The sequence below is a fragment of the Poecilia reticulata genome, linkage group LG3 (genome assembly GCF_000633615.1).
Source record: "Poecilia reticulata strain Guanapo linkage group LG3, Guppy_female_1.0+MT, whole genome shotgun sequence".
In the NCBI taxonomy this organism is placed as follows: Eukaryota; Metazoa; Chordata; class Actinopteri; order Cyprinodontiformes; family Poeciliidae; genus Poecilia; species Poecilia reticulata.
Window position 1 is genome coordinate 32112225 of NC_024333.1, and position 12290 is coordinate 32124514.

Sequence of the window (12290 nt, forward strand, 5' to 3'; positions counted from 1 at the left end):
ATGGTAGATGTTAGCTGTGAGTGTTAGCATGAATGACGGATGTTAGCTGTGAACATTAGCATGGATGGTGGATGGTAGATGTTAGCTGTGACCATTAGCATGGATGACCATTAGCTGTTAGCATGGATGATGGCCGTTAGCTGTGAGTGTTAGCATGGATGATGGCCGTTAGCTGTGAGCGTTAGCATGGTTGCTGTGATGGAGTGGCAATCTGCCCAGGGCGTCCCCCGCCTCTCGCCCCGTCACAGGTGGATGGATGTTTACGTTTCAGCTCGTTAACAGGCTGCTCCCGGGCCTGGCGCTGGTCGGCCTGCCGCTCTCAGACCWGCAGAAACAAAACATGGATCATAAAACCGCGCTCTCATTCCAGACATGCATCTCTGGGTGCTTAATGAGGGCGCAGGGGTGAGCACACATTTACACGATGAATTCATTAGAGACGCGCGCTGCAACATTTGCTAAATGAAGCCCAAGCTGGTGCAGCGACGGCGCTCTGAAATATGGATGCGTGTCCAAAACAACGTGACCTCAGGTCTCCAATTACTGACCAGCTTCTCATCTGGAGCAGCAGCACAAACACCTGCTCTCAACATCTGCTCACAGCAGGGCGCTTCTCTGCAAATTCACAGCCGCACGTGGGATTCCTCCCGATCAGAGCCGAGAACCCGGGCAGGAGAAATCTGGCTTTTACCACCGTTTGGAGAGGAAGCTGCTCACCGCTGCAGACGACGGCCCTGCAGCTCATCAAACCCTGAATACACAGGAAGCTTTTCATGCTGAGGACACTCAGACTCTTGCAGCTCGTCTGAAGCAGCAGCGTTGGCGAAAGTCTCTGATGATATTCACACATCTGGATCTGGCACAGCTGGCATGTGGACAGAGGACCAGAGGAGGTTGAGGCTGGTTTTCATTCAAGCCAACAACAACAAGCCTTCCTGCAGCGCTAGCTGAGGAGTTCCACCTGGCCCGGTGCGCGGATCAGACTTTCATTTGGTAAAATTGTTTAACACGAGGATCTAAAATCAGGTGAGTAATAACCAGGGATGGTTATGAAATAAAATAATAACATTTGGTTAAAGTGGCAGTTTGATGTGTTTTCCAGCATAATCAAATAACTACCATCAGTTTTTAAAAAATGCTGTATATCTCATCACTTGAAAGACATTCAATTTCATTATTAACATCTTGAAATTGGGCCTCTGTCTCTTTAAAACCTCCTGCTCTTTCTGAAGCTCCGCCTCCAGGAAGTCGTCCCAACATGGCTCCTCTATTAACCCTTTAATGTTTCTGCTGGCGTTGCTCTGAGCAGCAGCTCCTGTAACGAGCTCAGCAGTTTCACCAGGTGCTTGCTAATTGCTGCTGGCTAGTCTGAAGGAGCTGAGTGGAGGCGGGGCTAGGTCCACCCAGGCGTTTTGCACAGCTGAATGGTTGCCATGGAGATTAAAAGATTTCTCAAACATGCATGGAAGATTCAAAGCAACAATCCAGGAATGTTTTATAAGATGATGTAAATTTCAAAACATAGTTTTTACACTTTTATGCTGATGATGCGCCGATGTATTTAGACGTTTGACGGTTTTGTTCTCTCATTCTGTCAGAACAAACTACTTTACGTTTTACAATCGAGRCTAAACGAACCAGCAGGACACAAACGAGTTTTACTTTCACCTCTAATCCCGACTCCTGGGTTTTATCTCGGATTAACGYCCGTCGGGGAGCGACGCTCTCACCGAGTTAATCTCAGCAAACGGGATTTCCCTCGGGGTGTTTCTGCACCCTGCTCCACTTCCTGCCTTTGTTTACTCCACATTTTGGTCTTTGTTTCCAAAAGAAGAGCTTTTCTTACTAGGAAACACACAAAAACATCAGCGACTGGTCCGTCGACACAACCCGCAGCCAACGACAAACAGAAAACACTAAACGAATCTTCAGAGAAAACGAGGAGATTTGTTTCACTGCTGAGACACKAATGATGGCTCCATCTCAAAATGCTGTTTTGTTTTTATTATTTTTAGCGTGTCACAGATGAGCTGTGATCAAGTGAGACGTTGAGATTCAGCGTCTGAGCCGCCTGGCAGAAAACAAGCCGTTTAACCCCGTAATCACAGAAAATCTCCTTATGCGAGACGTGATCGTGTTTCCTGGCTGGCTGGGAGCGTCTGTGGGCTCAGATTGTGTGGCTGTCATGCAACAGAGGCTGCAGACGCTGGAGACGTCACGTCCTTCAACAATAACTGTGTGGCTACTGCCTGGAGGTTCAGGGTCTAACCCTAACCCTACCCTAACCCTACCCTAACCCTACCCTAACCCTAACCCTGTTTCTGTCAGGTGACATTAAGTTAAATATCCATCCATCCATTTTCTTGCACCCTTTTTCCCTCAGTGGGGTCAGAAGGTGCTGGTTCCCATCTCCAGCCAACGTTCCGGGCGAGAGGCGGGGTCACCTGGACAGGTCGCCAGTCTGTCGYAGGGCAACACAGAGACACACAGGACACACAACCATGCACACACACACACACTCACACCTAGGGACAATTTGGAGAGACCAATTAACCTGACAGTCATGTTTTTGGAMWGTGGGAGGAAACCGGAGTACCTGGAGAAAACCCACCATGCACAGGGAGAACATGGAGACTCCATGCAGAAAGACTGGGGCCGGGAATCGAACCCAGAACCTTCTTGCTGCAAGGCAACAGCTCTACCAACTGCGCCACTGTGCAGCCCGCATTAGGTTAAATAATTAAAACTTTATTTAACAAAACGTGTAGCTTTTTAAAATGTAACAATTGTGGAGTTTCCGTTCGTCTAGAAAGTCCGGTTCGGTTGGTGAGGCGTGAATGCTAATCGGTCTCTGGTCCGCCCAAACCTCGGTCTCAGGAAGTGGACCACCCCGCAGGACGTTCTTGGTAAATGCAACCAAAACAAACAAGTTAGCCGAGCGCTAACAGGAGAAACGGATCGTGGTCTTCAGCCAAAGACTGAAGGGAAATCTGACGCCACTCCATCTTTGAGTTGCTCTCAGTGTCTACAGAGGTTTTTGTGTCGTTTGTTTCCTTCAGTGGTTCTTGGTGCAGCGCCCCCACAGGCCAGGAGGGGAACAGGTTTGGGCTTTGGGTGACATATTTTGCCTCTCCGTCAGATTTTGGAGGAAGAAACTCCAGCCGTGACTCAGCCGGACAGTGAGAAACGGATTCCTGAGTCCAGGACGTTTCCTGGGGATTTTCCCATGTCAACAGTGAAAAGGAGCGAAATCCTGAGTTTCACATCAACATGTAAACACCTGAAAACAGTGGTGAAACAGAACAACTAAGGTTTTGACTTTTGTAACTCCTCCACCAAAAAGCACAAAACTATCTCTGGATTTCCAAGTATCGGCTTTTGTCTCCGCGCYGCGGTTTCTGTTTTTCCAGCCCTGATAGAACCGTGAATAAAATCGGCCTAATGATAAACAGCCAGCTGCTCCTCGGCTGAGACGCGGATACAATTGGTGTCGGTGGCACATTTCATTAAAGCTAAAACAATGGCTGACGGCTCATTGACTACCGTCATTAATTACTCCGGATCCAGCTCTTTCTCTCCAGCCTTTGTCTTCGCTCTCACTTCTTCARCTCCATTCAAGTCGAGTCTAATTTTATTTTCCAGTTACCACTGAGGGCGACCTCTACTTTTAATCAAGAACCTCGGGACTAAAGATAGAGCTGCTCTTCAGTGCAGTCAAAGACCGTCGGTTAATCTATCGGCTCCGTCTCGGTCATGAAGAACGAACCTTTTGTGCAGAGATATTTCCTCCTCTGGCAGATCTGACTGGGATTTCAGAGGAACAATAGCTCCGTCCTCCATTGTCCCGCCACCTTCATCTTTTGTTTGCGCNTGACAGTCATGTTTTTGGACTGTGGGAGGAAACCGGAGTACCTGGAGAAAACCCACCATGCACAGGGAGAACATGGAGACTCCATGCAGAAAGACTGGGGCCGGGAATCGAACCCAGAACCTTCTTGCTGCAAGGCAACAGCTCTACCAACTGCGCCACTGTGCAGCCCGCATTAGGTTAAATAATTAAAACTTTATTTAACAAAACGTGTAGCTTTTTAAAATGTAACAATTGTGGAGTTTCCGTTCGTCTAGAAAGTCCGGTTCGGTTGGTGAGGCGTGAATGCTAATCGGTCTCTGGTCCGCCCAAACCTCGGTCTCAGGAAGTGGACCACCCCGCAGGACGTTCTTGGTAAATGCAACCAAAACAAACAAGTTAGCCGAGCGCTAACAGGAGAAACGGATCGTGGTCTTCAGCCAAAGACTGAAGGGAAATCTGACGCCACTCCATCTTTGAGTTGCTCTCAGTGTCTACAGAGGTTTTTGTGTCGTTTGTTTCCTTCAGTGGTTCTTGGTGCAGCGCCCCCACAGGCCAGGAGGGGAACAGGTTTGGGCTTTGGGTGACATATTTTGCCTCTCCGTCAGATTTTGGAGGAAGAAACTCCAGCCGTGACTCAGCCGGACAGTGAGAAACGGATTCCTGAGTCCAGGACGTTTCCTGGGGATTTTCCCATGTCAACAGTGAAAAGGAGCGAAATCCTGAGTTTCACATCAACATGTAAACACCTGAAAACAGTGGTGAAACAGAACAACTAAGGTTTTGACTTTTGTAACTCCTCCACCAAAAAGCACAAAACTATCTCTGGATTTCCAAGTATCGGCTTTTGTCTCCGCGCYGCGGTTTCTGTTTTTCCAGCCCTGATAGAACCGTGAATAAAATCGGCCTAATGATAAACAGCCAGCTGCTCCTCGGCTGAGACGCGGATACAATTGGTGTCGGTGGCACATTTCATTAAAGCTAAAACAATGGCTGACGGCTCATTGACTACCGTCATTAATTACTCCGGATCCAGCTCTTTCTCTCCAGCCTTTGTCTTCGCTCTCACTTCTTCARCTCCATTCAAGTCGAGTCTAATTTTATTTTCCAGTTACCACTGAGGGCGACCTCTACTTTTAATCAAGAACCTCGGGACTAAAGATAGAGCTGCTCTTCAGTGCAGTCAAAGACCGTCGGTTAATCTATCGGCTCCGTCTCGGTCATGAAGAACGAACCTTTTGTGMAGAGATATTTCCTCCTCTGGCAGATCTGACTGGGATTTCAGAGGAACAATAGCTCCGTCCTCCATTGTCCCGCCACCTTCATCTTTTGTTTGCGCTGGATAACATCGTGTCAAAAGCACAGCGGTTTTATTTAAAAGTCAGGATGAACTCAATTTATCCCCAAGAAGAAGAGCAAAGAGTCTTGAATTAGATCCAGTATCTGAGGGAAACAATCAAACTTCAGGAAAGACTGGAATCCATTAAGTGCCTCATTGTTTGGTTTTTAGCTGCTCCAACAGATACTGGTTTATAGAAAGTTTGCACCAGATGCTCCGTCATCACCATTTCCTGGCTTTTGTCCCAAACGTCCTGCGTTTGTCCCAAACGTCCCGCTTTTGTYCCAAACGTCCTGCGTTCTGCGTGATCTACCCGAGGTGGTTTTCCTACGATTAGCTCATTGCTTGACAAATATCTGACTGCAAAAGCTTGTTGTTTCTGCGATTTCTGGAGAAATGTAGCTTCCACCATATAAGAATACATCAGCTAACACAGTGGTTCCCAAACTACGGCCCGCGGGCCGAATCCGGCCTGCCTCCACATTTGGTCCGGCCCCCTGAACAACACCAGAGAGCGTTCAGATTTTTTTTTTCATATATTGTATTTTCCGGTTTATATGTGGATTTTTCTTCAACCACCAGGGGGCTCTTTAGCAGGAAGTGTGTCCTGTAAACTGTGGGTGTTTTGTTTTGCATGGCGCATTGCTGCCATCTGTTGGACTTTTAGGGAACTGCTTGACTTTTATGTTATTTAATCAGTGCGGTTGTTTGCTAGCGGTAGAGCAGATGAACACACATGTTTGCTACAGTGGCGCAACTACACTTTATTTAGGTGGATGCGAAAACATAAATCGGCGATACAAGGGTAAAGCTCGCTACGTTTACCTCGTTTTGTGCGTGAGGTGAAGGAGCGTAAGGCGCGCTGAAGTGTATGGGAAAACATCATCGGCGCGCCGCCCCCTCCAGACTGGGTTTTGGCGCCCCCTCTGRTGCTGCGCCCCTATGCGTTGCATGCGCTGCATACCCACTTTTTGCGCCACTGGTTTGTTATGAACGCCACATTCCATGTCGAGCGAGCCTTTATGGTAACATATGAGGAATTCATATGTTAAAGTTACTTTCCCTCAATGGAATATATACTAGTCAGTTCCAGTGACCGTTTCACTAACGGTTTTTGCCCGTGTGCTTTCTGGGTAAAAATCAATCAGAAACAATCAGCACAGGTGATAAACGTGTAACACTTTTTCTGTTACAAACTGACTCCCACCAGAGAAGGGAAAAGTTATGTGGCCCTCACAGGAAACGGTTTGGGGRCCMCTGAGCTAACATGTTGGGCTCCCTTCTGTTGATATGCTAAGGCGCTAACAGCGGAGCTAAACTTCCGTTTAGCGGTTTGCTGTTTTTGCTTTGAAAATGTTTAGCGCACTTAGCTTCTACAAGGAATTAGAATTTATAAAATAATATTACATTTCATATATTTTTTTTTTAAAAAATGAGTAAATCAGCGTTTAGCATTTTTTTGGTGATGGATTAAATGTTAAAGCGAACAGAAAACTTGATAAATATTGAAGAATAATTACCAAATGTTTAACGGAATTTCCTAACCTAGAAATTCAGAACTAGAAGTGAACAGGAATGCTCTGGATTTGATGGGAAAATGTTTACTTCTCAAGTCTGTTTATTTCAGCTCTGTTTATTTTCTGCTTGTGTGAAAATAAACAGCATTTACGAAGACGTAAGCAGTCTTACGGTTTTAAAACGAACTGCTGGACGTAAAATTTTACACGATCCGTAAAACGGATAAACCCGTGAGGGGCAAATAAAAGGAGGAGCGTCCCGTTTCCCCCGTTTCAGGCAGAAACTGCTTACTCTCTGAAAGCTGTCAGGCTGATGAGCCCGCAGTGATCCCTGTCCAACATGTCAACCTGCTGACGTCAGCAGCAAGCCGCGGCGGGGCTGTCCGTGCAGATGCCTGATTGGGTTCGCCGTAACTTCATCATATTTTGATTTCCTGGATGTTACGGCCCGATTCTGATGATAACGGGCTTCTCTGTCAGCAGTCAGCATAAAATGCTCCGGTAAGCTTTTCTGCCTCAGACACACACACACACACACACACACACACACACACACACACACACACACACACACACACACACACAGATATTTCTCCGTTGTTTGTGGCAGCAGCTCTACAGTGACACTGTCTTTCTGCTCTCCAGGGTTTTTGCCATTAACTAAAACTAACAAAATAACAAAAACTGGTATTAAGAAAACATTTTTGTGAGCTGAAATAAATTTAAACGTGAAGCAAAGAGAAAAAAGTATAARTAACTGGATCTAAATTGTGTGTTTATGAAACTAAACATACTGAAAATATGGATATAATATCCGTTGTTTTCGTGTTTATGAATCTTTTTATTCGTCTTAAGAAACTGATGTGAAATTGATACTTTTTCCGCCCAACCCAAGCAGTTTACGTCAGCTGTCGGCAAATTACGGCACTTAAGCTAGTCCGCAAAATGGCGGCAGCAAAAACAGTTGAGAGAAAACACGAGAATCCGCCGGTTCAGTAACAAACAGACTGGTTCCGTCATTACTCAACAATGAACCAACAATATTTAAAAACTAGCAAACACGCTCTTAAAAACTACTTAAAACCGAATTAAACAAACAAAAAGTCACAATGAATTAAAACCAAACTAAAAGCCCCAAACTATCACAACCCTGCTGTTCTCCTGCTGCTGCAAACATCCAAGAAGTGAAAATCTATACGTTTATATCTCCAGGGTAACGGCAGTGCTCCTCCTTGTTGCTGTTCCTGCATATAAATCAGTTTCTGTGGTTGCAGGGAAAGCAGCTGCCTTCAGTTGGTATTGTTTAGGAGAATTAAATGCTAAACTTTTCCATCAGCCAGCTGCTGACTCGGCTCCACCAGCATCAATACTAAATGCACAACTACATTTTCAACAAAGTAACAACCCAGTCTGTCTAAACATAACCTCCTGGCATGGAGCTGCACAATATATCGGTGCAATATTTGGTACATTATTATCTTCTGAGCTTCATGCATCCATTTTCTGCTCATGACAAATAAAATCTGAACAGTTTAATGAACAAAGCTGATGTTTATCTTTAGTGATTGGAGTGTAACATTGAGAGGTTTGAACAATGAATCATGAATCAGAAAGAAAATATTTAGGATAAATGTGATTATGTGGTTCCAGATGAAGTAAGTGGACTCCAGTGCAGGGCATTATGGGTAAATACAATAAAAACAAATGCACTAGCCTAGCGTTAGCAGGAGAAATGTCTCGTGGTTTTTAGCCAAAGACTCACGAGGAAGGAAGTTGCGCTCAGTGTCTTCAGAGGTTTTGCGTTTCCTTCAGCKGTTCTTGATGCAGCAAATGTTTCATTTCGGTTCCCAGTCAAACCGAGTCTACTGGACTATCAGGTGGAAAACACTCAGGCACTCCGTCGTCGTAGCCACAGGATTTAAAAGACTCTCAAACAATCTGAAATTTTCTATTTCACGGCGTGAAAAATATTCTGCAAGTTGATGACATTTCAAACATCCGAGTTGATCCTGAAAGCAAACTGCAAGATGCTGAAAGAAGTCTCCAAAATCACTGACATACGAGTTTTAGAGAGGGAAAATCTCTCACATTATAAAAGTATTTTCTCCAGTTGATATAATTAACTCAGGCAAGTTAACTTTTCACTTTTCTAACAGATTGCTTTGCATTAAATGATGCTAAAACTGAACAAATATGCCTTCGCTTACTAATAAACATATTTTTATTATCTAATGCAGCCAATCCTTTGCTTCCTTCTGTAGATAAAGTCTTCATTAGTGTCGTCTGCTTCCAGTTTCTCATGTTTTTGTTTGTGTCYGTTTGCAGCAGCGTCTGGCGTTCCCTCCCAGTTATCGACCAGTGGATCTGATCACAGCGGCGAGGCTGGAGGGCCGACGGCGGCCTCGTGACGCGCAGGGCGCCGCTCGCCGTCAGGTAATGTCAAACGCTCAGATCAAAGAGAACGGGTCGGACCGATCACTTTCATCTCTTGTTGTCTCGTTTGTTCTGCAGCTGGAGGTTAAACCGACTGGAGATCCAGGCATGATGGGGAAATGATGGAGATGCTTTATCTTTTTCTGGTGTAAAATCAAAGGTTTTCTAGCCATTTGGAAGTTATAGATTGAAAGAGGTTTGTTAAAAATCAACTAATTAATTTCAGTGCCTGAGAAGTTCAATATATTATGAGAGAGCAGGAAGAAAAGGATGAGAAAAAAATTACTTGGAAATTTCTGAGTTTCAAAAATGGAACATTTTTGAATTTTGAAAGTTTTTCCTAGAAAATTTCTGAGATTAATCTAAATATTTCTGAGTTTCTTTTCTTGAAAATATGAAACTTCTGAAGGTCARAAATTTCTTCTTACTTTTTCTAAAATATTTTCACATTTTAGCAAATTTTCAACTTTTGTAGTTAAAAAAATTCCTTGTTTTTTCTATACATTTTATGAGATTAGTCTCAAAATTTCAGATTTTTTTGTAGCAAGTTTTCAACTTTTAGAGGTCAGGAATTTATTTTTTCTTCTAGAAAACTAAATCTCAAAATATTTGTGTTCTTTAAGCAAATATTCAGCTTTGGAAGTTCAAAAATGTTCTCGTTTTTTTTTATAGAAATTTCATRAGATCAATCTCAAAATTTCTGAGATTTTTTCAAGCAATTTTTCAACTTTTGTAGTTAAAAAATTTCCATGTTTTTTCTAAAAAATTAATGAAATTAGACTCAAAATTTCTGATTTTGTTGTAGCATGTTTTCAACTTTAGAGGTCAGGAATTTATTTTTTCTTCTAGAAAACTTCTAGATCTCAAAATGTTAGAGTTGTTTAAGCAAATATTCAGATTTGGAAGTTCAAAAATGTTCTTGTTTTTTTTAAAATAGAAATTTCATGAGATCAATCTCAAAATCAGATTTTTTCAAGCAATTTTTCAACTGTTGCAGCTCAGAAATGTCCTTSTATTTTCTAGAGACGACAGAAAACACTGAAAGCTTTCTGGGGAAATTTATGTCCCGGCATCAAATTCCACAACACATAAAACCAGATCGTATTCTGCAGAAAATAAAATAACATCATTATTTTTCCCGGCTGTCTGCCGGTTCTGGTGACACGGAGAGCAGCCAGGCCTCCTTTCTGTGTGATTCATTTTCTGCTGTGTTCGCCGGAGACGCGGCTCGGCTCGACGGCGTCACATCGGCGGTCCGGACCGCTCGTATTTATAGATCAGCCTGTCAGCAGCCGGAGAGGTAATGATGCGCCGCAAATGGGCCTCATCCAAAACTCATCCCCACACAGGAACATGCAGCCCTATTAACCTTCACACCGCACAGGAAGCAGACAACAAACGGACACCGACACATTTATTACGATTTTAATAGATTTAAACCCTCCAGGCGCCTCGTTCATCAGCTGCGAAGAAACAGCATAATCACTTTAAGTGTCTTAAAAATAAACACTTTTAAGCTGCAATAATTCACCAGAAACTCAGCCGTGCAACGTGTGAAGCACGATTTCTAAAGGAAACGCTGAAGATTTGGTTCGTTTTTATAAATAAGAGACGCCGTGTTCATGGTGGTCGAAAAGTAAAAGTAAAAAGAAATACATAAATATCAGTAAAACTATTTCTCTTTTAATGTTTGCAATCGTTTTTAGGAACAAGGCAAAAAAATTCAAAGCGCCTTTCTCAGATCAACACGTGTTTACAATTTCAAAATGAACAAATTAATGCTAAAATGATGAATAATTTAGGGGATCTGTTACGCAAGATTAACCTTTTGCATTTTTTGTGCATCCATCAGGGTCTCTGGTGTAAATAAAGAGCACATTTCTGCAAAAAATATTAAAAATTTTTAGATTAATCTCAAAAATTGTCTAGAAAACAAAGAAATTTTATAAATTGACAAATTTGCTAGCAAAAATTCTGAAATTCAGAGAGAAATTTCAGAAATTGTCTAGAAAAAAACATGGGATATTCTGAGTTGGAAAAGTTGAAAATTTTTTAATTTACAAACTCAGAAAATGTTCATGTTTTTTGAGTTTGTTCAAATTTCCTACACCTTTAAGTTTTTACAAAGTGCCTAATCTGCCCTCATAGTTTGTAGAAACTGACCAAGCGCTAAAAATAGTTTTTTTGGTGTTTGGAAAATGAGCCGTTTCAAAGACTTCCTGGTTATGACATCACAAACGGTGGGCACCGCCCCTCACCGAGCAACCGACGTGAAGCTCCGCCCCTAAAAACTACAAACCTGAAAGGTACAGAAGTCAAAAATGTTTTGCTTTTGTATATCAGAAATTTCCTTTTTTGTTCTAGAAAATTAAAGATTCGTCACTGCGGATGATCAAATTTACCAAATTAAAGATCATATTTAAAATTTTTCACATTATTCTGCAGATCTGTGATGGCTCCAGTGTTAGCCGGATTATTTCTGGCACATCTTCATCGCCTGCCGCTGTTGGCAGCCATGATGGAGTCTTCCTCCTGGTGAAACCGGCTCTTCCTTCCAGCCCTACTGACTCCGCCGCTCGCTGCCGACGTGAACATCAGCTTCGTTCCTGAATTTCCTGCCGTTTATTTTGCGTTTTCACCCCGGCTGGTGGAGACAGAGATAATCTGGATTCTCTGTGGGATTACAGGTGGCGACATCAGAGACGAACTGAGACAAACCAACAGACAAGTCAATCATCGTTTTCCCGCCTTTTCTCACATATTTAAAATAATTTTAAAATATGTTGCATAAGTGAACAATTTATCAGTTTGTTTTTCCGCATAGCTGCAGGCAAGAAGCCAAATATACGTCATGAGGGAAAAACAGAACATCACAACATAAATAGCTGGAGGCGTTTTGAGTAAATTCCTCCTGAAAAAGAAAATAAAGCGGTGAAACGGAGCGATGAGTTTTAACCTGGTGGTTACAGAGACCCGACTGGAAACCCAGCAGAGCGACGCAGCGCGGGAATTCAGCTGGACAATAACGGATGATTTGTTTCACACATTCAGACACAAGAAAGGGACAAATACGTTTAATAGTTATTAAAGTTATTAAAGTTATCTAACAAAAAACAAAATAAAAAACTGAAATTAACTGAAATGAATAAAAACT

At 43.0% G+C, this 12290-nt stretch overlaps 1 long non-coding RNA gene across 1 annotated transcript; it reads left to right on the plus strand.

Moving 5' to 3' along the window:
* Positions 1–7006: 7006 nt before the first annotated feature.
* Positions 7007–9432, plus strand: LOC103462992 (uncharacterized). Its single transcript, XR_533433.2, has 3 exons — positions 7007–7204; positions 9029–9136; positions 9215–9432. It is a non-coding gene; the product is annotated as an uncharacterized LOC103462992 (long non-coding RNA).
* The last annotated feature ends 2858 nt before the right edge of the window (positions 9433–12290 follow it).